The following is a 27,204-nucleotide window of genomic DNA, read 5'->3' on the forward strand; positions in this document are numbered from 1 at the left end:
ACAATCTAACTTAAGGAAGAAAGGCCATAGACCAACAAAACAAACTTCAATCCATGTCATGAGAATAGTTTGACAAGAATAATTCAAGGAATATAAATACTTAATCAACTCATCTTTATATAGTCTATGAATCCTCTATCACTACTGTCTAAATAGTGCCAATGACAAGTTCACGGCTACCTCAAATTAAAATTAAATGAATAAACTCAAAATAAGAATAACATAAGTGGTATCCTTTAAATGTAGGAAAGGACTCATCAATCAATTGAATGTGAACAGATCCTCAATGGTGCACCTGTGGATGATCTCTAGAACCTGTCTCTACATCATGAAATGATGCAGGTCCAAATGGAGGTTAGTACATGAAATGTACGAGTATATAATATGACAGAATGAAGCATGAATCAAGGTAGGATAATATCAGTTTAGATATATCAAATCAAAAAAATGAGAAACTCAATCAGAATGTCATTAGTCTAAAGTAAGAATAAGGCTTAGACAGAGACCAATCATATACAATCCAATCCAATCATTAGAATACTATCAAGACCTATCTAGGAGTTTCTTGTATCCAAAAACCATTACCTATGAGCTGGTGAGGTACAACGAGCCGACGTCGTTGCTACATTTATCCAATATTTTGGCAGGGTAAGAGAAGAATCAACCAATCAAGGATCCAAAATCAATCAGTCAATTCCACTTTAGGTACAGTGAGGGAATTCACCCAATTTACTGTACAATCCTCACTTACGTTGACTGTGTAGTTATTGAGTTCGAGTTGTTAGTTATTCTTACTCAATTCGGTGCTCGATACTCCTCCCAAGACTCAATGCTCATAAAACTCTATCCAATCAGTTTATTCTAGTCATTTGACAAGTCTCATTTGGACTCTTATCAATTTATCAATTGTATCACAATCAAACCTCTCAACGAATCATACTATCCAATTGGACCCATTATTCAAGTGAAATAAAGATTTGCATTTATGAAGGCATTTAGTTCTACTTAGTTATTCATGCTCAATCTTAGATTTTTAAGAAGACCTACACGGTATATTAAAGTTATATTCATGTTCATTCTCACTTATATTCAAACATTCATACTTTATGCTTTCCAATCCATTCAACACATATAGACCTTCGATTATCGTTATCATTTAGTTAGGGTTCATGTAAGGAGAAACATAATCATTTATTTTAAGTGTTTAATTTATGACTAAAATAGGTCGTTTTTAGTCTCTTAAGAACGAAGTGGGATGACTAAAATACATTATAGAACATTTCTCCAACTTTAAATCATGTCTATCCCACCACAGTAGGACCATCCCGCTCTAACGGCCCCACTCTGACATCCCCATATTGGCGAGATTATTCCCTCTTTGATAGGATATGTTGATATAGTGAGCTTGTAAAGAGTTTCTAATTCTCTAATATCACAACATATTCTCACCCCAAGATGCCTTAAAATATACCTTTCAGGCCTTAAAATATACCTTAAAGTCGTACAAGATTTATATCATCTTAGCTATCAGCTAATCCAATTAAATTAAAGATTCAATCCACCATCCAACTACAGATCACCCTATACTTTCCTTGACTCAGAATTCGTCCAATTCTGGCTCTGACTCAATTTTTCCGAAATTACTACCCAAGCTTTTCTAGTGCAATTCTTTCTCTATTGGCTTACCCGTAATGACGGAAGTATGTCATTATAATATATACCAATTCACCCATCACTCATCCCCGAGTGACCAACTAGGAAAATAGGCTAAGAGAGATATGGAGTAGTACCTTATTTGATAAACAACTGGGGGTACTTGTCTCACATGTCATTTTTGGTCTCCCAAGTAGCTTCCTCTACTGGGTGATGCCTCTATTAAACTTTCACCGACTTAATTTCTTTGTTCCTTAGCTTTCAGACATCACGATCCAAAATTACCACTGGCTCCTCTTCATATTGAAGATCCTTGTCTAATAAGACTGAGTCTTATTTAATGATGTAATATCCATATCTATGGTACCTCTTTATCATAGACACATGAAATACTGGATGCACTCCAGAAAAGCTCGGTGGTAAAGCCAATATGTAAGCCACTGGCCTTACATGGTCAAGAATCTTAAAAGGGCCAATATAGTGAGGGCTGAGCTTGCCCTTCTTACCAAATCTCAGTACCCTTTTAATGGGTGATACTTTTAGAAGTACTTTCTAACTAGCCTGGAAGGTCATACCCCTTACCTTATGTTCAACTTACTCTTTTTGACGACTCTAAGCTGCTCGAAGTTTAGGTTGGTGCTCCTTACCTTATCTTGAGCATCCCTTACTAATTCAACCCCAAAGGGCTCTACTTCTCCAGCCTCAAACCAACCTATGAGAGACCTACATCCCCTCCCATAAAAGTTTTCAAATGGTTCCAGCCCAATGCTAAAGTGATAACTATTGTTATAGGAGAACTCACAGAAAATCAAGAACTTGTCCTAATATCCTCCAAAGTCGATCACACAGGCTCTCAACATATCTTCCACCACTTGGATGGTCCCCTCCTATTGTTAATTTGTCAGTGGATGAAAGGAAATATTAAAAGTGAGTTGAGTGCCCAACTCATCATGTAACCTTCTCCAAAATTTAGAGATGAACTGTGTACCACAGTCTGAAATGATAGAAAGGGGCACCCCATGCAGCTTTATTATCTCTTTTATATAAATACTTGCCAACTGTTGTGCATTGTAGTCCACTCTAACCAAAATGAAATGAACTGAATTTGTCAATCTATCAACTACCACCCAAATCAAATCATACTTCCCCAAGTTCTTGGGAAGTCCCACCACAAAGTCCATGGCTATTCTTTCCCACTTCCATTCAGGAATGGGCATTCATCGAAGCAAATTTGTAGGTCTTTTGTGCTCATATTTCACTTGCTGGCAATTCTAGCACTTAGCTACATACTCGACTATCTTTCTTCATACTCGACCACTAATATAGAAACTTCAAGTCTTGATACATCTTGGTCACTTTGTGATGAATAGAGTACCGCGAACCATGGAATTTTGACAAAACTTTCTAAATTATGCCATCTACCCGAGGAATACAAATCTTTTCCTTAAAGTTGAGCATCCCTCCTGCATCAAGGAATGCATCTTGGGCCTTGCCCATCAAAATATTTTCTCTAATCTTGTTTAAGTTCACATCCTCAAATTTTTTGGCCTCAATTTCTTCAATAAAGGTAGGCCTTAGATCAACATTGGCCATCACCCCACCCTTCTCTGAAATGCCTAGCCTCATGAATTTGGCCTCTAAGGCCTGAATCTCTCTAGCTAGGGGCCGTTGAAGGCTCCCAAATAGGCTAAACTACCTAGGCTAACTGGTTTCTGGCTCAATGCGTCTGCTACCATATTAGCCTTACCTTGATGATACTCAATGGTGACATCATAGTCTTTGATCAACTCCATCCATCTTCTCTGTCTCAACTTTAAATCTTTCTGGGTAAACACAAGTTGCAAATTGTAGTGGCCAGTAAAAACCTCACACTTGACACCATAGAGATAATGTCTCCAGATTCTTAGAGCAAACACTATCGCTGCCAACTCTTAGTCATGAGTCAGGCAGTTCTATATTCAACTTTTGTGAAGCATAGGCTATAACATTCTTATCCTGCATAAACATACCACCAAACATGAATGTGAAGCATCACAATAAATACTAAAGTCTTTATCTTCAACTAGCAGGGTCAAGATAGGTGATGTGGTCAAAAGAGTCTTGAGCTTTTAGAAGCTCTCTTCGCATTAATTAGTTCACTCGAAGGATACCTCCTTTTGAGTTAGTCTTGTTAAATGGGTAGAGATAAAAGTAAAGTTCCTCATGAACCGATGATAATAACTGGCAAGTCCCACAAAACTTCTAACTTCAGTCATAAAGCTAGGCCAACCCTAGTTTTTAACTACTTCAATTTTTTATGGATCTACCATTACTCCTTCCTTTGAAACAACATGACCCAAGTAGACAACTGAAGACAACCAGAATTCACACTAAGAGACATCACTAAAAACTCATAGTGTCCATATTTTCTTCTAAAAGTTGTTTTAGGCACAACCTCAGGCTAAATCTTCAATTGATGGTATCTAGACCTGAGATCAATTTTCAAAAAGACTGAAACACCTTGCAACTAATCAAAAAGGTCATTGATGCACTACAATGAGTACTTATTTCAAATGGTGACTCTATTCAATTTTCGGTAATCAATGCACATTCTCATGCTACTATTATTTTTCTTAACAAACAAGAACGAAGCACCGCATGGAGAAGCGCTAGGATGGATAAACCCCTTATCTAAAAGTTCTTAGATTTGATCCTTAATCTCTCTCAACTCTGCTGGAGCCAAGCGGTAGGGAGGGACAAAAATTAGGTGAGAGCCCGACTCTAAATCAATACAAAAATCTATGTCTCTATCGAGATGCATACCAGGCAAGTCGATAGGGAAACTATTTGGAAATTCACACACTATCAAAATTGACTCAATAGAAGGAGGCTCCACATTAACATCCCGAATATGGGCCAAATAGGTCAAGCAACCCTGTCCTACCATTCTTCTAGCCTAGAGAAAAGATATGACCTTAGTAGGCATAGGCTTCAACACCTCTTCCCACTCTAACCATTCCCTCCGCGGGATCTCTAGAATCACAAAGAATTTCTTTTCCTTGATACCTAACATACATAATGCATGAAAGGATCCTTGAATAACCTTAGCATTACAATTAAGCAAAACATAATAGGGGGACAACTAATTCATGCCTAAGATCACATCAAAATCAGTCATGTCTAAAATCACTAAGTTAGCCCAAGTTTGGAATCTCATAAACATAACAGAACAAGCATAATAAACATGGGTGACTATGAAAGACTCTACAATAGGGGCAAAAACATGGATGGAGGCATCAAGTACATCAAAACCCAAGGCATATCTCACTAACACATATGAATAAGAGGAACCCGGATCAAACAAAATAGTAGTCATCCAGTCACAGACAAGAATAGTACCTGTGATTACTATATTAGATGCCTCAGCCTCGGTCTTGCTCGGAAAGACATAAAACTGAGCCTTATCATCTTGAAGGATCACCTCCCCGCCTAGCTGCATTACTCCTTGACCTACATTACCATTACCTCGGCCTCCATGGCCTCTCAGGTTTTCTCCTCACTTATTCTGTGAATGTCCTCTACCATTTTCACCTCCACCCATGGATACCACTGCCCTGTCCTACTGGGGTATTAAATCTATCCCACGAAGGTGGGGACACTCCCTCCTGATGTGCCTCAGCTCTCAATAATTAAAATAATTATGCTCAAAGGATGGACTAATACCCAAAAAAGAAGCTCATTGCCCTTCTAGGTAGGATGTTGCTATGGAGTACCTGAAAAACTATCTATAGAAGTGGGCAGTGCTGACTGAATTGGTCGAGCTGTGATTGCCTGCCTGCCTTATCCTCTATAATTGATCCCTAGAAGTTACCAGTACTCTTGGGCTTCTTAAACAAGGCTTTGGCCTACCCATTTCTTCTCACCCCCTCTACTTTCTTCATAAAATCGATGACCTTATTGAAACTCTTGCCTGATGAAGTTAGTGAACCGATAAAACCTATAACTCGGGGTTCAACCCCTTTACAAATAACTGATTTTTCTTCTCCTCTATAGTTACTATCTGAGTAGCATACATGGACAACATATGAAATTTGGCCTCATAAGCGGCCACTGACATACCACCCTGCTCCAATGCGATGAACTCTTCCTTCTTGCGATCCATCAAGGTGCGTAGCACATTCTCCAGAAACAATACCTGAAACTGGACCCAAGTAAGTAGGTGAAACATCGATGAACGACATTCAACATAACCCCTCAACAACTGTTTGGCCTGAACCTGCAACTAGAAGGTCAAAAATTCCATTCTGTGTTGATGTACTATCCCCAGTTTATGCAACCTCTCATAGCAATCATGGATGAACACATAGGCATCCTCTTTCTCAAAACCATGGAAGACTGGAGGATTAAGTTTCAGAAACTTTATGAGCATGTCATGCTCAGTGCCAGTCATTATAGGGCTCGATAAAGCACTAAAGAGTGAAAGAAGTTAGATATCAATTTGGATTGTCAAATATCAATTGAAATCAAGTTATAGCATGAAAGAAGAAGAATATAGAGAGATTTTCTAAAGTCCTGTAGCCCCTTGAAAAAAAGTACAGACATCTCTATACCATTTTGCAAGGCTCTACTAGACCGATTTTAGTAGGACGAGATCAATGAACCTAGGGCTCTGACACCAACCTTGTCACGATCCTGACCCACCATGATTGAAACCCACACTAATTCTCTAGAGGAAAAACCACTATTACAACCCAACCATTTAGTAATCGCAAGGGAATAAGCAATTTAAGGTACTAAAAAGATTAAATATAAGAACAAAATGGTGTTAATTGCCCATAAACTCAGTCAGCTCAGCTAAACATGTGAAAATACCCCTATAATGTGAAAGTTGAAGTAACAAAACTCTAACAATTAACAATTCTAGAAAAAGGGGATGCAACCCCTAATAGTCGTAAGGAAAAAACAATGTTTGAAAGTTTAATCTTAGAAGAAGGTCTAGAATGAGGGTAGATCATGGCATCCTGAAGAAATTGGCTCACCCTTGAACTCTGGCAGCTAATTATCCTCTATTCTAGGTCTCTCAGCAGCCATTCGAATATGCCCTATACTCAACAAAGACAGATCAAATGTAGTAGCAGTACACAAAAATAATAGTGTACTGGTAGGATCACCCAGCTAGACAGTAAGCAAGACATGAACAAGTAAATACAACACCATAAACACATATATGCAGAACAGTCTTAACCAACATCATCACCTAACCAATACTCAACATTATCACAGTTCATCAGTCTTAATATCATGCTATCACGCCCCAGAAGGGTACCCTAGGCATGGCCAATATTTGAAGACCATTGCTGGTCCTCAAGCAAACCACTTAGTCCAATCACATAATCATTCACCAATCATTCTAACAGCGGAAGACTCAACTCATTAAGAAAATTAATCATAGGATAAGTACAAAGGCCAACATTATTTCTAATCAATCAAATTAACAAGACTACTAAGAATGAAACTAGCAAACAATAAAACAAATCGACAACATCAATAATCTAGTCTAAGAAGCCTCTATCCACTATCTAAATGGCACCAATGACAGGTTCATGGCTATCTAAAATCCAAAGAAGAAAAGTAAACTCAAAGCTAGAGAGGTAAATGTGGTATCTTCTGGAAGCAAGGAGGACTCACCAATTAGCTGAATGCAAATAGATCCTCAGCAATGCACCTGTTGATGATCTCTAGTACCTGTTTCTACATCATAAAATAATGTAGGCCCAAATGGACATCGGTACATAGAATGTACGAGTATGTAATATAGCAGAACAAAACATGCATCAAGGTAGAATTAAATCAACTCAGATATTGCAAATTGGGAAGGCGAACAACTCAATCAAGATGTCCTAAGTCTAAACAAGAATAAGATTTAGACAAATACTAATCATATACAATCCAATCCAATCTATTTCAAATCCAATCCAATCTAATCAGAGTACTATCAAAACTTATTTGGGAGTTTCTCTTATCCGACAACCATCACCTATGAGGTAGTGATAGTATAACAAGCCGACGTTGTTGCCACATTCGTCCATTACCTTGGCAAGGTAAGAAAAAATCAATCAATAATGGATCCAAACTAGTCAAGTCCTATCATGTCAAGACAATAATTTAGGAAACATCCGACTTAACGTTTTAATCCTCTTCTATGTTTGGTGATGTAGTTATTGGCTTCGAGTTATTACTTACTCTTACCCAATTCGGTGCTCGATACTCCTCCCAAGATTAAAGCTCATAAGACAATTAATCTAAATCAAACCAAATCAATAAGTTTCTTTTGGACTCTTTTCAACTCACCCATTCTATCAAATCAATCCTCTCAAACAATCAATTTTCCAATGATTTATTTTAAGAAAAATTTTAGACAATCATTTATTATAACATTCAGTTGAGACCATTCACTTGGACTCTATTATGAAAATATAATGGATTATCAGTTCATTAACACTATCATTATGCTCACATCCAAATCACAATCATATATTAACAAGTCCAAGGATCTAGACTCAATCTTTATATCTATATATACAATTCAATATCAATCAACATGCTATTAGGGCTTATGAAACAAGTAGTTCAAATCATATGTTCAAGGAATTCATTCGTAGCAAAGAAAGAACTTACTAATAATCATTAAAACGTGTAAGTTTTAGAAAATAAATTCTCAGGAACACATTAATGGAGACTCAATCCATTCACAATCAACCTATCACAATCATTGGCACATAAAGGAACAAAATCCATATTTTAGTTCAGCCTTACATACCTGGACTCGAAGAACAATCGAGAATTCAAAAACTCACTTGAAGAACTTGAACCCTAGCCTTTATCCTCTTCTTCGATCTTCGCTCATAATTAGTCTAAGTGTTTATGAGAGTGTTGGTGTTCAAGGTACTGTTAAGGGACTTAATTTAGTCCTAAAATGTCAAGGTTTTAGTTTGGAAAGGGTGGAAATAGACACGAATACCTTTCCTTAAAACTTGAAATTAGTAATGACGAATCGCAGAAACTCTAACTAATCATCATTTGCAATCGTGGAATTGGTATGAAAGGTGGTGTGGTCTACGACTCAGGTCTATGAGTCTTCAAAGACACAATGAGTTGTAGACTCAACTTGTCCTACAAGTTTCTCAAAAGTTTGAAATTCTGAGTCTTTAAAGTTTCTCTACGGGTCATTTGTACGACTCATCGGAACTTCAGTGACTCATCAACTCCACTTGTAGGATTGACATTCGAGCTCCAAAATTTGGTTAAGTGTCAGGTGCTTCTATGTGTCGTAGAAACGACTCATAGAAATCATTAGTATTCATAATGACTGTCGTAGGAGTGAACCTCAATACTTAGAATTTATCTAAGTGCAGGAAGGGACTATAGGTCATCCCTACGACTAGTAGAATCCTCTACGAATCGTAGAGGACACTCATGGTCCTCAGGGTCAGTTTCTTTCCTTAAATTTTCTCCTAGTCATCGAGCATAGTTTAGGTTAGGATAACACAAGCTGTTACACATGCAATTTCACATAAGGTTCCTCTTATGGGATCTACAACCACTTATTTATGTGTCAGAATATGACACCCGATTCAAATGTGGTTTGGAATGTGACACCTGATCCAAGCGTACAAGTCAGCCATAATCAGGAGAATTGTCAAACAATCTTATCTACCAAGAACAGGTTCATTAGAAGTCATGGTTAGTAAGTATTCATTTCACATTAATCATTGCATTCTTCCCTATTCATATACACATATGCATACAATTGAGTAATTTAGCAAGTACATGAATTACATATAGGAAACAAACCATTACCTACCTCGAATTTAAGCTTTTGACCACTCTAAAGTGTAGGAGGTTTCCTCTTCCGGGTTCCTTCAGATTGTTCTAAGTCTAAAAATAGTAATTACATACAAAAGATAAATACAAGTGACTAATTTGTATGAATTATAACATAACCCCCCCTTTTAGGCCAAACTCATGATCCTAACCCCATCTAGGGCTATTTTCCACCATTCGTTTCAGGCCAAAACCCTCTCCCAATGATCACCAACCATAATTTCTAGGTTCTAGGAATCAAAATATGAATTAAGGGAGTAATTTACTTACCTTTGGCATAAAATATGATAGAAATCAATAAGAATTCACCCTAGGTCGCTTCTGATGTCTTAAGAACAAAGTGGGATGACTAAAAACCATTTTGGGACTTTTTTCGACTTTAAGTCACGTCTGTCCTGCCACAGCGAGGCCGTCCTGCTTTGGTGTCCCCACCCTGGCGAAATTATTCTCACTTGATAGGCTATGCAGAGACAGTGACCTCGTAAAGAATCTCCAAGTCTCCCATATCACAACATGCCCTCACCCCAAGACGCCTTAAAATATACCTTTCATGCTAAGTCTAATTCTGAGAATTTTACTCACCCGAATGCTATTTCATAAAGTTGTACAAGCTCGGTATCATCTTGGATATTAGTTAACCCAATCAAATTAAAGATTTTCAATCCCCCATCCTACTCCGGATCATCCTAGACTTCTCCTAACTCATAATTCATCCAAGTTTGGCTTAGGCTCAATTTTTTTGAATTCACTAACCAAGCTTGTCTGGCCCAAATTCCTTCCTTATTGACTTACCCGTAATGACGGAAGAAGGCCGTTACATATTTAAGACATTTTAAAGAATAATTTAGAATAATTAAGAATTTAGAATAATTAAATGGAGATCTCTAGAATGAGTATTCTAGAGAGGAAAGTCTAAAAATATTCTAGAAATGGTAGTTCTAGAATTAAGGTGTTGGAGGAATATTCTAGAAGAGAGTAGTAAATATCTCTCACTAGATCTTTTCATCACCACCTATAAATAAATGTGGTCTATTTGAGTTGTTTATGTGTTCAAAGAAAGAAATTAAAAAAATAAGAGTGAGTGCTCAAGTAAACAATGTTGTTGAAGCAAGCAACAAGTGACTGATTAAGATTGTAAGATCGAAGTGGTTTACTTTGCAGTAGTAAAATTCAAGTTGTGAGCAACCAATTGTGCCTATAAAGAATATCCAACAAGTCATATCAAAGCCTGATGAATAGAGAAAGGTAGCAACTCAAAGGAAATGAGATTCTACAAGCCACTGTAGGAGACTACAAATCACGAAGCACTAATCAATGGCAGATTTTGTAAGCACTCTCAACAGTGTTGAGACGCTCAACACAAGAAACTATGAATTATAGAGCATGAGAATGCAATGTTGCTTACTCGGATAGGAATTATGGGATATCATCAGTGGATTAGACACTACACCACCAATAAATGCTAAAGCAACAAAATAATGGAAGTTCAAAAATAAAATGGCCATGTATGCTCTCACTGTAATAGTTGAGCATGAGTTCCAATAATAAATTAAGAATTTCAAGACACCCAAATAATCTTGGGATACATTGTCTATAATTTTTATTAAAAAAATGATGCGAAATTACAAAGGCTTGAAAATGAGATTTTGTCAGTGTCACAATAGAATATGATGATCAATACTTCTCAATAGTAAAAATTTTATCTGATGAAATATCAAAATTAGATTCAGAGAATATTATCACAGAGATAAGAATGAGAAAAATCATTGTTCATGATCTGAGATCGGAGTATAAAAACATAATTACGACCACACGCGGGTGGTCAGAAAACCAAATTTACGTGAGTTGAAAAATTTGTTGGCAAATGAAAAAGATTTGGGAAGCCATATTTACCAAGTCTTCATCTAGGCGTTTTTCAGCAAAAAATAAGACTATCAAAAAAAGATAAGGAGAGAAGTTCATGGTCAGAAAAATACTAGAATAATCAACATCAAAGAAGTCGAAGACATAACAAGCAGTTGAATCAAGGTTTCCAACACATGACAAATGAAGAAGTGTTATAATTATGGGAAAAAAGACACTATGCCAAAGCTTGCTGGTATAAAAAAGATGAAGATAACATAGCTATTTTTACACCCAAAAAAGAAAGATAAAGAAAACACTTAAAATTTTGAGATCTTTATACCGTTAAAGAAAGAAATCAAGACTTTGTCACCTATCAATCTAATAAAGAGGAGAAGTTTGTACTTGCAACGGTAAGTGAAAAACTGGTTGATGATGAACATGATTGAATCGTTGATTCAGTATGTTCTAATCACATGACTAGTGATGAGAAAAAAGCTTATCAACATGAGCAAATATAAAGACAGATCGAGTAGTGATGACTGCGAAGAATTCATAAATGTCAATAACTCATATTGATAAAATGGTGTTTGTGCCTCATCAAAACTCAAGAAAAGTAGAACTTCAAAATATCTATTATATCTAGGTATGAAGATGGACTTATTATATGTTTCACAACTAATAAATTCAAGAAACTATGCCTTGTGTAGGACAAATGATGTAAAAGTATCTCAAAACTTGATAGTCATAGCAAACCAATCATAGAAAGGAGAATATTAGAACCAATCTACACCATGTCAGCCAAGACGACTTATGTTGTGAAAAGTCATAGTAATGAAATAGTTGATTTATGTCATGTACGTCTTGGGCACGTGAGCTATAATAAACTAAAAATAATGATGTGATAGTTAAAATCAAAAGGTCTTTCACAGCTTGAGATTATAGAAGACACTATATGTGTTGGATGCCAATATAGAAAAGCACATCAACTTTCCTATGGAAAATCAAAATATCAAGCCAAGGTGCCACTGGAGTTGGTGCACTCAAACGTATTTGGACTAGTGAAATAGTTCTCCATCAGTGGTTATTGTTACATGTTAATATTTATTGACGACTTCTTAAGATACATATGGATTTACTTCTTAAAAGAAAAGTCTAAAGTATTTGAGAAGTTTAAAGAGTTCTAACATACTGTGGGGAATAATACAATTGGAAGGAGAATTAAATGTCTCCATATGGACTATGGGGGAGAATACATGTCCCGTGAGTTTAATAACTATTTTAAGGAGAAGATGATAAGGCGACAATTGACTTTCCCAACAAAATGAAGTAGCTTAAAGAAAATATCGACACGTGACAGAGATATGCAAAAATGTATTGCATAGTATGAATGTACCAGAAAGATTTTGGGTAGAATGCATGAAGACTGTTGTTCATATCATTAAGTTGGCCATTTTCAAGTTGATTCCTGACGTTGTTGCCCTAATTCTGCTAGAGAGTATTTCGACTATGGTCCTTTGCAAGCATTCAAACCTTTCCTCTTGGGCAGCAATGTGGTCCATTAGGGACCTTTGTTGGTTCTCTAGGATGTGCACAAGATGCTCGAAGTCATGTAGGCTTCTGCTCGTTATCGGCGATTCTTGTAAAATATCAATGTTTTCACAAGTAAGAAAGTAAGGTTCATTGAGTTAAACTAACACACAATTGTCCTGAACCTGTGGTGGGCACCAAATCTTTCACCAAAAAATGGTTTATTAAAATTTTATGAAGTCAAGGACACATCTTAGTTTAACTCATTGATACAATTATTAACAGTTAATATTATGAGTTTAATAAGTAAAAAGCAAGTAAAACGAGTAACAAAGTGAAGCTTTGAGCTTTGATGTCGTTGCCAGTACTGAATTCGGAGATACGTCTTATTTCTGATAACTCAGGAATTAGGAGTAAAAATGCTTAAATGATAAAGACTGAGTAAATAAAGTAAACTTGGAGCTCAAAAATAAGAGTGTTATTTTTGTATTGCTTGGAATCTGAAATGAATATCAAATGGATGAAGTACATTATTTAAAGGTTACAAGGGTGGGGTTCCGGTCAATTGGAAGGCTCCACTTGATCCCTACTAAAACCAATGGGTGCATGCCACGTGGTGATGCCATTAGTGATGGTAGATAATATTTCTGCCACACAGAAACAATATGTCTGACAATGCCCAAGCATTTGTCCTTTTAGTCTCTTTGTCCATGTTACTAGGAGACGAGTCCTTCCTCTTCGACTCTACATCCCTTCCTAGTTCATAGTGAAAATCATTTTTATATGACTGAACGTCTATTTGGAAGATCGAACATGTTGACTCCATGTTCACCCGTACACCTCTCCACCACGTGTCCTTCATTCTTGCTGCCACATTTTCATTGTTGATTTCACCCAATACAATATTATATTGTTATAACCTACTTAGGACTAAATAATACTTGAAGCATAAGTTATGCATAATGTAGACTTTATCGGAAAAGAGTTCAAAAAATCAAAAAATTCAAGATTAAATAACCCGACTTTTGATTTGATTTAATAATTTAAAATTTGATAAGATAATTAAAAAATCTGAAGCAACCTAATCTATATATACCCTAATTATAAATTGTTATACAAAGTAAAAATAAAAGAAAAATTGGAATATTGCATGAGCCAGTAGGTAGAATTCGTACCAACTCATTTGGTCTAGGATTCAAGAATAACATTATATTTTATACAGAAGAGTGAGTTGGTAAAGGTGGTATCAACATGTTATCTTAATGGCATTTAAGTTCAAATTGAGGTTATTGTAGACTTTTTGCATACCCAAACACAACGTGGCTATTCCTGCTGGACACAAGTATCTTTAACACTTATTTCTCAATATCTCATCTTCAGCTCTTCTTGTATTGCTACTCTGCGGTGCTATGGGTAAGTCTTCGAATTCAGAATTCTCATAGGCGTGCAGTTCAAAGATTTGATTCCAATGGAAAGTAGTAAGAAGAAGCAAATGGGTTTATCAATATTCGATCTTTCTGCTCCCACCAAACAGCCATCCAATTCCATGGGTATTTTCTCTTCAATTTTTCCACCATCATCTAAAGTATCGTTTTATTTTCGACTATTAATCTGTATTGCCATATGATGTTATTTGATCGAAATTAGTTAGTAGTATATCTGATTTGACTTAATGTTAAAATTTAAAATTGAATAATTTAATGGATTAAGAATTTGGAAATAGCCCTAAATTGAGAGAGATAAAATACTTTCTTCAACATGATGAGTATGATTCCAAGTTTTTGTTATGTGTCAAACTTAAAATAGAAGTGGAAATAAGATGCAATTCCTTAATTGAAGTGGTTTATGGATTTTAACAAAATTGCATCTTTATGAAGTGGAAAATAGAAGAACACACAGAAAATTCATATTTTGAAAAATTGCATCGTGCAACATGTTTTGAAAGATATGGATTTTAACAAAACTGAAATAGAACATGGAGTGGAAAGATGGATTTTTGGAGAAACACGCAAGAAAGGAGGAATAGAAAGGGGTGTGAGATTTGTAACATTGATATTTATAATGCCCACCAAATTTTTGCAAAAATGTCACCATTAGAAAGTCAAAGACTTTCTTTGCACAATTGTGTAGTAATAATTTTGATTTTTTATATCTTATAAGTTGTTCCAACTTACATTCTGCAATGTATTCTTTGCAGGGGAAAAACTCCCAAGTATTTTCTTCAAGTTTTATATTTCGGCTGTTGTAAGTTTAATTAAAGATGCAACTCTTTAAGAAATAACATCCACAATATAAATGCGTGCCGCTAAATTCATGTTAAATGGATATAGTCATGGCTGTGATTGGGAGTATGAACAAGAGCTAGACATGTCAAATGCAGTGTGATTTTTTTTTGGACAATATAAAATTTGAAATTATTTTTTGGGTCCGTATAATATAGCTTTTTATGACAGATAGTACTATAAAAACTTAAATTATTCATATGGTTAAGAGATCATAACAAAAAATTAAAATTTTTTAAGTGATCTAATTAAATTGTTGGGCCCGTGCGCAAGTTGGCACGTGGATCAATCTTGATCATCATTATGTGCATGATGTAATATACTTATGCAAAGGAATAACTAGTTAATGGTCCTAAGGCCCAAGCTATCATGAGAAAAAGAAGAACCTTCCAAATAAAGTAGCACTCCATTAAGGCACATATAGGATCATGAAAGAAGAAAAGACTAAATAAATTAATGCATGATCGACTGTAAAAGTTGTAATCAGAAGGCTAGCTACGAGTTCAAGTCCAAGTCGTGAAAAGCTATATCAAAACATAAAATAAAATTATGTATAACAAATTAAAAATATAATTTGACCATATATATATATATATAACATATCACTAAAGTTTTCTTTTAAAATTAAGATTTGGAAAGTGTGAGGAGTTCAGTGCAAGAATTATCTTGAATTCACGTAAAGAAGATATTTAATTTAGTGCACCAGCACCACACTACCTTTTCTTTTTCATATAGGATCATTAATTGATTAGCAAGATATATAGCGTGCCTGTTCCAAAGGCTGTCTTTGGTCAGATTAGGAATGATTATTATATATAAATAGTTAACTATTTGCAGAAAACTTGATCTCTCTAAGAGTGTTTTTGGTGTGCTATGCAAAGCACATGCATTCCACTGCTAATTGGTGTGGTCCAAATTCTTGGATTCAAAGATGGGATTAGTATTCTGTCTCACCATCATGTCATTCTCAATGAGAGATTGGATGGACCACAAGCAAATACTTTTTATGCACTCATCACTTGGTCATGATTCTCTCATGTTTTGATTCAAGATATTGGAGTGACAAATACAACATTTGCGCAGTGGCTACGACTCATACTTCCTTCATATAAGTATTATAAATGCATTACTCCGTCCGTCCCATTTTACGTGACACTCTTTAACTTAGCATGGTATTTAAAAAAAGTAAGACTTTTGAAACATGTTGTCTAAAACAATCCTTATATATTTGTGTAATTGAGAATCATTTTATTTAGGAGTCGTTTGGTGTGAGGTGTAAGGTATAAAGACTATTTTATCTTGCATTTGATTGGAGGTATTAAGCAGTCCTAGAATTATTTATCCCACCATTTATACCTTAGTGATAGGATAAGTTATCTCATATACATGGTGGAATAACTTATTCCAGGATAATTTATTCGGGGATAATTAATTCCGGAATAACTTGTTCCCTACCAAATGACCCCTAAAGATAAAAGAAAAATTTTAAAGTTAAATTGTTTCTAATTATAGTAAGGTGACATTCTTTTTGGGATGAACTAAAAAAAAAAAGAGTGCCACTTAAAATGGGACAAAAAGAGTAGTTTTTTCATTTCTCATTGAATGTTTGATACTGGCCGATTTAGTTTCACATAGCTAATTAAGATTTAATAAAAAAAGGGAAGCAAGCATTCATATAAGGATATATTTTTCAGGAATTCAAACATAAAGACCTTTAATTTAAGTAATTTTGTTAGGAATCCTATAGTGTAAGGAGCAAATTACATCTTATACCTGCCCTTTTACATTATTCAAAAATCCCTTCAAATTTGTGCTATCCGAATACATTCCAATCTTTCTGATACATTACAGCTGATACATTAGAACAAATTTCTATTATGATTAAAAAGGAAAGAAAACGTAAAATTGAATATGAATTCCACAAATCATGCAAATCGTGTTGCTGTCAATCTCTCTCAAATTGTATCACTTTATACAATTCAAAATTCAAAAATTCTTCTCTCAAATCTCTTTCAAATCGTAACAAATTCAAAAACTTTGAAAGCATTATCTGATACATGCTGAATATATTTATTCTATTAAGACATTCAGGAATTTGGAAAAAATGAAGTGAGTTATGAATGACACAAAAGTGATGAAATAGTTGTTGGACAAACTATTTCTTTTGTGTATTTCAAATCTGCCATTGCAGCTGAATTGGGGATCGATAACTTTAGAAAAAATTTAAAAATTCGATAAATCGTAGAAGCTAATTCACCTCCGTTGATTATCAGGAATGACATGGGACTAAAACTTTACTTGGAAGTAAGAAAAATGAGTCTGAATTCGCAATGTATCCACTATGTATTGATACAACGGACAAAAAGGCTGGGGAGATATATTGCTTTGATTTGTGATCTCGAGATGTATGTATTAGTCATGATACATTGTTGTTTCTAAAATATCTATTAAATTGTTAAATACTACATTAAAGTAGTAAAGTTTGCTTGTAAGGTGTTTGGTTTAGATCGATATTATTGTGTGGTAGTTATTACGTATCAAATACATGTAGTTTAATTTTTATGAATGTATCATGGCCAAAAGATTTTTTGATTTGTGTTTTCGATCTGGATATATTAGTTATGATACATTACTATTGCTAAAAATATTTAGCACATTTATAAGTAATGTAATCCTACCGGATACAATAGAGAAGTAAAGGTTGCCCCTAATATGTTTGGTTTTAGATCTATGCATTAACGTGTGGTCGTTAGTAGGTATCAGATACATGTAAATTAATTTTGTGTGAATGTATCATTACCAAAAATTGAGTATTTAGTAGTAATTTGTATGAATGTATCATGGCCAGTAATGTATATTTGATACATGTAATTCAAATTATCCATTAATATGTATCATATATATGTGGTATTAATTTGAATTTAATAATTCTAATCAAGAAAATGGGCATGATACATATCATTTATCTATCTTGGTATGTTTGTGAATTACTGTAGTTTATTTTTGAGTGATACATGAGATGGTGCTGATTTGGAATGTATCTGATATATATAAAAAAATTGATAAACAAATTATGCAACTATGCCTTAAAATGTTATTCAAAGGACTGTGCTTGAAGTATGAAAATATTTTGTAGGAAAATTAAAATATATTTAGATGTGTTTGATAAATGTTATCTTTGATGGAAGCACTGTTTAAAGACAGAATGTTATGTATCTGGTACTTTCTGTTGCGTATCGGATACATGATTTAATAAATGTATTACTACATTCCATATTATTGTATTAGATACATTACTGCAAGTAGTTCACATTTACCACAAACTAAACAAACTCCTGATAATGACACTTATGTATCACCATTTATGTATCTGATATATACATACTTGTATTTTAAAATATGACATTAATATGTATCAGGTAAATTATCATGTATCAAGTATACTTTTATGTGTCAAAAATATTATTATATAGTCATGACATGTTGTTATATGTATCATTTCTTTAGTTGTCCATCTATAATTACAAAATACACTATGGAAAAAATACAACAATGTGGTGTAACTAATATAAGATATTCAAATTCAAAAACATTAGACATTCGTACAAGTTTTAAGAGTAAATACTCTTAAACATAAGCAAAAGTATCTTATAAAAAAATATTAAAGGTATCATGACTACACAACTATGATACATAACTATTCTACATTAACCAAATCATCTTCAGCTGGCGATATGAAATGATCGTTAGGCTTTGGTGGATCATCCTTTTCTCTAACATAACCTCATTTGACCTTTTTGCTATCATATTTTCATAACAGTGTTGTTTATACTGTATGAGGGTAATTAGATTGGAAACTACCAGATAGGATCGGATCACATAGATAAGGTACTCAACAAAAGCAGCTACAAAAAAACCCCTGCTTCTGTAAAATAATGTATATTACATTAGAAAATGAATTAAACATAAAATTAAAAACAAAATGATACATATACATATTATGGGATTTGATATTGTAATGATATGTTTCGATCGTTATGGATAAGCCAATGGAGAAGAAATTTGGGACAAGAAACTTCTGGCAGTAACTTGGAAATTTTGAGTCTAGGCCAAACTTGGACGAAATTAGAGTCAAGTGAGATATAGGGTAATTTGATAATGGAAGGGGGGATTTAATTATGAATTTGATCACTTGAATTGATAGCCAAGACGTTAAGGAGCTTATACGCTTTAAGGAATCAGATTCGGGCGAGTAGTACTCGCAAAATTGATCTCATTTATCCTCCTATTCAACTACCCATCCAAGAGCATTTGGCTTCAGAATACTGACGTAAAACGTAGTGTTAGAACATCAAGGTTTGAATGTGTGTTTCAAAAGGGAGAATGGAACTCAAATTCCTACTCTATGTCTCTATGCAACCTGCCGTGGTGGGGCTATTTTCGCCAGAGAACGTCAAGGTTTGAATGTGTGTTTCAAAAGAGAGAATGGAACTCAAATTCCTACTCTATGTCTCTATGCAACCTGCCGTGGTGGGACTATTTTTGCCAGGGAAGGGCCGCTGTGACGGGGATGGGGTCAGCCGTGGCAGGCCAGTCGCGACTTAAATCGGGAAAAAACCTAAAACATGATATTTTTCTATAAACTTCATTTTTGAGAGATAAGGGGCAACCTAAGGAAGTTTCTTATCAGTTTTTCACAAATTCTCGCGCAAAATAATCAATTACTCCCCTAATCCATATTTCAATTCTTTGAACTTAGAACCCTTGCTATTTATTGTTTAGGAAGGGTTTTTTCTTGAATTGAATGTTGGAAAAAGTCCTAGTTGGTTGTTAGGATCATGAACATGGATAAGGGCTGGTGTTTAGATATGATATGGGTAAATGAGGCCACTTTTATTGATCCTTTGCATGTATGTAATTATTTTAGACTAAGAACAAGCTGAAATACTTCAAAATGGGAAAGCTCAAGTCCTTTGATATCATTCAAGTTTGATTTTGAGGTAGGTGATGATTTATTTTTCCATCTGTGATATATATGCCTGTTAACTTTCCTATTGTATGCATGCATGTATGTGAATAGGGAGAGATGGATTGAAAGTAATAAAAAGACTATTTGTGATCAATTACATGAAATGAACGTGTTACTTGCTTGTGTAACTATGTGGGACTATTCATTGTCATTGTGATTGTGATTATGGTTGATTGGATAGGATATCACATTTCGATAAATAATTGGATTGGGTGTTCCAACACATAATTTGGATCGAATGTCACGTTTCCACACAATATTGAACTAGGTGTCACGTTCTGACACATAATTGGAGCGGGTGTCACATTCTATCACAACTAACAGTTTGGGTGTGGATTTTATGAGCGAACCATTCTTTGACCATTGCTTTGAAATTGAGATTTTTAACCTATATATATGTATATGTACTGATTATGAGATAATAAGTGGTAAAGTACTTTGTACATGTGTGTCTACTGTGTTGTGGTTACTTGTATATATTTCACTTACCTTAATAGCCGCGTGATCCTACTAGTACATCATTATTTTATGTACTGATATTGCACTTGCTCTTTCTTTGTTGAGTACAGGGCATCTTCAGGCAGCTACTAACAGACCTCAGTTAGGAGATCATTGATTTGCCGGATTCAAGAGTAAGCCAACTCTTTTAGGCTGCCATAAATCCATCTTAGTTCTTAGTCCATCCTTTCGTACTTAGACTTTTATTTAGACTTATTATAGTATGGTTTTCGGGGTTGTATCCCCTTTTCTTTAGAATTGTTGGTTAGTAAAGTTTTGGTACAATGACTTTCAGGTTTTAGAGGTTGAAATTCTGCATATTTATGTTTTGTTTTGTTAATTTACCGATTTTTATGGGAAATCAACTTTTAAATTGATATTTAAACATGTTTCCACATGTTTAAATGCATGTCTCTTGTTAATATTGCTTAGTTGGATTATAGTGATGGTTCTTCCACCAGAGGATTAGAGTAGGTGCCACTCACGGCTCATTTTTGGTTGTGACAAAGTTGGTATCAGAGCCCTATATTCGTTGATCTCGTTGTACCAAAACTAGTCTATTAGAGTCTTGCAGAATGGTGCGGAGACGTCTGTACTTTTCTTCGAAAGACTATAGGACTTTAGGAAATCTCCTTATCTTTTTCTTCCTTCGTTCTATGACCTAATTTCAATTGGTATCTAGTGCTCCAAATTAGTATCTAACTTCTTTCACTCTTTTGCCCACAAATGGATAACATGCGCTACCACGGTGTTTGGCCTGTAGCTTTTGTCGAACTAGAGGAGAAGCCAACTGTTAAGGGGTGAGACTGAGGTTGGGGAAGGAGAAGGAGATGCGACAGAGGCTGCGGAAAGGAGGCACCCTTCAGGGGTGAGGCTCAAGCTGATAATGTTCCTCAAGAAGAGGCCTATCCTGCACACTAGTCAGAGGTAAAAAAGGATATGGAAGTGGAGGTTGAGGAGGATGCTGAGCAGGAGGTGAATGCTGAAGCCGAGGCTGGAGGACTTCCTCCTCTGGACCCAGTTATAGCCCAGCAGATCCTGACTTTCTTGAGTGAGTTAGTTATTACTAGAGCCATTCCCACAGTGTCCGTAGCCCAAGCTCTAATTGCTCATCTCGTTACTGCTTCAGTTCCTCAGATGGATGAAGTATTGGGCACTGATGCCTTTTTCTATTTCCATCTAGGCCCAGTGATGACTAGCACTAAGAACGTGATATTGATTAAGTTCTTGAAGTTGAAGCCTTCATTTTTTCAAAGTTCAGAGAGTGACGATGCTTATGAGTTCATGCTGGACTGTTATAAGAGGCTTTACAAGTAGAGCATAGTTCACCAGCATGGAGTTGAGTTCGTGACCTTCCATCTTCAGTGAGAATCCAAGCAGTGGTGGAGGGCCTTTGTGGAATGTCAATCACCAGTCTTGCCTTCCCTCACTTGGGTTCAGTAGTAGCTTTATTCCTGGAGAAATATGTACCCCAAACCTTGAGGGATCGCAAGAAGGATGATTTCATGGCTTTGTTGCAGGGTGGTAGACAGTAGCCGCTTATGAGGCTAAGTTTCATGCTTTATCTAGATATGCTACACAGTTGGTTACTACAGAGGAGGAGGGGATCCATTTTTTCGTGAAGGGATTGAATCCCGAATTATAGATATTGTCTGTCCACATGACCTCTGTAGTTAAAAGTTTTAATGAAGTGACAAACTTTGTGTAAAAGGTAGAAGGAATTTGAAGGGGTGGGTAGACTAAGGCTTTGGCTAAGAAGCCCAAGAATACAGGTAACTTTAATGGCTCTTACTCTAGATGTTTGGGTAGGCCGGCAATTGCAGCCCAGCCAAATCAGTCAACTATTCCCACTTCTATGGGTGGTTACTCAGGGACTCCACAACAAAATTCTACCCAAGAGGGTCAGAGAGCTTCGTTCACTCTAGGAAGCAGGCCTTCCCTTGACCGCAACTGTTTTAATTATGCAGAGCCAAGGCATATGAGGAGAGAATATCCCCACCCTGGCATGACTGATCCGGTGCAACAGCAGACCAAAGTAGTGGTATGAACGGGTGGAGGTAATAATGGTAGATGACGTCTATAAGATGGGAAAGGAGGGAACTAGAGAGGTCGTGGAGGCCAAGGAAATGGTAATGCGAGTAGAGGAGTAGTACAATCAGGTAGAGAAATTGCCCGTCAGAATGACATGGCATAATTTTATGCTTTCTTAGGCATGACGGAGAGTGAGGCATCTAATGCAGTGATCAAAGGTACTATTCTTGTCTGTGACCAGATGACTACTATCTTATTTGATTTGGGTTCTACTTACTCTTATGTGTCAGTACAATTTGCCTTGGGTTTTGATATGATTTGTGATATGCTTGATGCCCCCATCCATATTTCTACCCTAATTGGAGAGTCTATTATAGTCACCCATGTCTATCATGCTTGTTCTTTTCTATTTATGTGTTTTCATACTTGGAATAATTTGGTAATTTTGGACATGGCTAACTTTGATGTGATTATTATGTTGTTCTTAACTGTAATACTAATACTGTGGCTCTAGAGATCGCGGGTAGGGAAAGGTTAGAGTGGAAAAGGGTGTACAAGCCTAAGCCGGCTAAAGCCATATCTTTCATCTAGGCAACAAAAATGGTGGGGCAGGGATTTTGGCATATTTGTCTCATATTCAGGAGGTTGATGTAGAGTCTCCCTCTATTAAGTCTATTCTTGTGGTATCTGAGTTTAAATAAGTGTTTTCTACCAATTTGTTTGGTATGCCTCCAGATAGAGATATAGATTTTTGCATTGACTTGGAGCCGGGCACTCGCCCAATCTCTATTCCTCCTTATCATATGGATCCAACAGAATTGAGAGAGCTTAAAGTTTAAATCTAAGAACTTCTTGATAAAGTTTTTTCCATCCTAGTGCTTCCTCGTGGGGTGCTCTGATCTTGTTTGTTAGGAAGAAGGGTGATTGTATGAAGATGTGTGTAGATTACCTGCAGCTGACTTAGTTTACCATTCAAAATAAGTACATGTTGCCTCGCATAGATGATCTCTTTGACCAGTTGTAGGGTGCATCAGTCTTTTTTAAAAAATGATCTAAGGTGTGGGTACCATCAGCTGAAGATTATCCCTGAGGTTGTTCCCTAAACGGTATTTAGAACTAGAAATGGGCACTATGATTTTAACCTTCACGAGTTTGATGAATAGGGTGTTCGAGATGTTACTGGATTCCTTTATAATTGTGTTTATAGATTACATTCTGGTCTATTCGAAGAGTTATGAAGAACATACAGACTATCTTCGTATTGTTATAGATGTCTTGGGGAAACAAAAATTATATACAAAATTTTCTAAGTGTCAATCTTGGTTATTTTCAGTTGCCTTATTAGGACACGTGGTTTCAAAAGAAGGATAATGGTAGATCTTCAAAATATTGAAGTAGTCAAGAACTAAGACCGGCCTAGCTCTATGAATGGAGTTAGAAGTTTTATGGGACGTGCTAGCTACATCGCTGGTTTGTGAGGAATTTTACTTCTATCACCACCCATTTGACAAGACTGACTCAAAAGGAGGTACCGTTTGAGTGGACTAATAAATATGAAGAGAGCTTCCAAAAGCTCAAAACTTTTCTGACCACGACACCTATTCTGGCCTTGCCAATTGAATGTAAAAATTTCATTATTTATTGGGATGCTTCATATTCAGGCTTGGGTGATGGGTTGATGCAGGATAAGAATGTCATAGCCTATGCCTTGCGACAATTGAAGGTTCATGAGAGGAACGTTTTGACGCATGATTTGGAGTTGGCAGCAATAGTTTTTGCTCTAAAAATTTGGCAGCATTACCTTTATGGTGTTAAGTGTGAAGTATTTACTGACCATCACAACCTACAACATGTGTTCTCTCATAAATACTTGAACCTGAGACATCGATGGTGGATGGAAAACCTCAAGCAAGAAACCGGATACGGCTCTTGATGCAGGTGGCGTGCTTAGTTTTAGGGGAAGGATTTATGTTCCCCGAGTGGATGACTTGATTCAGAAAATTTTGTCTGAGTGTCATGGTTTGCGGTACTCTATTCATCCGAGTGTGACCAAAATATATCAAGATATGAAGCGGCTTTATTGGTGGCCTAGCATGAAGAAAGGCATAGCTGAGTTTGTGGCTAAGTGTCACAACTATAACAAGTGAAGTATGAGCATTAAAGGCCTATAGGGTTACTTCGAAGGATGTCCATTCCTGAATGGAAGTGGGAAATGAAAGCTATGGATTTCATGGTGGGTCTTCCCAAGACCTTGGGGAAGTTTGATTCCATTTGGATTGTGGTTGACAGATTGACAATGTCTGTCCACTTCATTCCATTAAGAGTAGACTATAATGCACAAAAGTTGACGAAGTTTATGTGAAGGAGGTAGTAAGGCTACACAGGGTGCCTTTTCTATCTCTGAAAGCTAAGGACTAAAGAGATTAAATTCGATGAAAGTAAAATGGAAGTATCATTCAGTGGAGGAAGCTACATGGAAAACTGAGAAGGACATGCGAGACAAGTATCCCCATTTATTTGATGATTCAGGTACTACTTTTCTTAACTTAGCCAGTTTTTCCTAGTTTTGTCACTCGGGGATGAGTAATGGGTAAATTGGTATCTATTGTATCGACATGTTTCCTTCATTATGGATAAGTCAATGGAGAAGGAATTTGGACTAGGAAACTTCTAGGTAGTAACTTGGAAATTTTGAGCCTAGGCCAAACTTGGACGAAATCTGAGTCAAGTGAGATCTAGGGTAATCTGGTAATGGAGAGAGGATTTAATTATGAATTTGATCATTTGATTTGATATCCAAGACATTAAGGAGCATGTATGTCTGTACGAGATCAAATACGGGCAAGTAGAACTCCCGAAATTAATCTCAGTGTGAAAGGGTGGTGTTAGAATGTCAAGGTTTGAAGCTATGTTGCAAAATGGGAGCTTGGAACTCAAATTATAACTCTTTGTATTCACGCAACTCGCCATGGATGGAATACTCCTGCTAGGGCAGGGCTATTGTGGCGGGATGGTGCCTGCTGTGATGGGGCCAGTCGCGACTTAAACTGGAAAAAGTCCTTAAAATATTGTTTTTCTACTGACTTCGTTTTTGAGATCTAAGGGGCAACCTAGGGAAGTTTCCTATCAGTTTTCCATAAATTATCATGCAACAGGTAGGTCAATGACACCCCTAATCTGTATTTTGATTCTTAGAACTTAGAACCCTTGTTATTTACCGTTGGTTGGAAGGGTTGTCTTGAATTGAATTGTGGAAAAAAGCCCTAGTTGGGTGTTAGGATCATGAACTTGGATAAGGACTAGTGTTTAGATATGATCCGGGTAAAGGGGGCCACTTTTATTGATCATTTGCATGTATGTAATTGTTTTAGACCAAGAACAAACTAAAACACACGAAGGAAAAAACTCAAGTCCTTTGAGAGCATTTAAGCTTGATTTCGAGGTAGGTGATGATTTATTTTCCTGTCTGTGATATATATCCTTGTTAACTGCCCCATTATATGTATGCATGTATATGAATAGGGAGATATAGATTGAACTTGATGGAAAGACTATTTGTGATTAATTACATGAAATGAATCTATTACTTGCTTGTGTAACTATGTGAGACTATTCATTGTCATTGTGATTTTGGTTGATTGGATTTGATATCACGTTCTGACACATAATTGGATTAGGTGTCACGTTCCAACACATATTTGGATAGGGTGTCATGTTCTGACATAATATTGGATCGGGTGTCACGTTCTGACACAACTAACAATTTGGGTGTGGGTTCCATAAAAGAATCATTCTTTGACTGTTGCATTGAAATTGAGATTGTTAACCTGTGGATATGTATATATACTGATTATGATATGTTAAGTGGTAAAGTACTCTATACATATGTGTCTATTGTGTTGTGGCTACTTGTTTATATTTCATTTACCGGAACAGCCGTGTAATCCTACCAGTACACCATTGTTTTGTGTACTGATACTGCAGTTTTTTTTCTTTGTTGAGTATAGGGCATCTTCAGGCAACTACTGACAGACCTCAGTTTGGAGATAGTTGATTCGCCAGATTTAAGAGTGAGGCAGCTCTTTCAGGATGCGATAGATCCATCTTAGTTCTTAGTCCATCCTTTGGGACTTAGACTTTTATTTAGTGTTATTATGTTATGGTTTTAGGGATTGCATCCCCATTTCCTTAGACTTGTTGGTTAGTAGAGTTTTGGCAATGACTTTTATGTTCTAGGGGTTTAAATTCCGCATGTTTAAGTTTTGTTTTGTCAACTTACCGAGTTTATGGGAACTCAGCTTTTAAACTGATATTTAAACTTGTTTCCACATCTTTAATTGTTGTCTCTTGTTAATATTGCTTATTTAAGTTGTAGTAATGGTTCTCCCACCAGAGCGTTAGAGTGGGTGTCACTCACAGGCCGGTTTAGATCATGCCAGATACACAGTGCTTCAGTTATAGTACATTATGATTTAT

At 36.0% G+C, this 27,204-nt stretch overlaps 1 long non-coding RNA gene across 1 annotated transcript; it reads left to right on the top strand.

The window, feature by feature from the left end:
- The first annotated feature begins 14,350 nt into the window (after positions 1-14,350).
- Positions 14,351-26,958, top strand: LOC129895906 (uncharacterized). The gene is made up of 3 exons (XR_008767878.1): positions 14,351-14,438; positions 20,769-20,831; positions 26,736-26,958. It is a non-coding gene; the product is annotated as an uncharacterized LOC129895906 (long non-coding RNA).
- The last annotated feature ends 246 nt before the right edge of the window (positions 26,959-27,204 follow it).

Source organism: Solanum dulcamara, chromosome 7 (genome assembly GCF_947179165.1).
Source record: "Solanum dulcamara chromosome 7, daSolDulc1.2, whole genome shotgun sequence".
Lineage (NCBI taxonomy): Eukaryota > Viridiplantae > Streptophyta > Magnoliopsida > Solanales > Solanaceae > Solanum > Solanum dulcamara.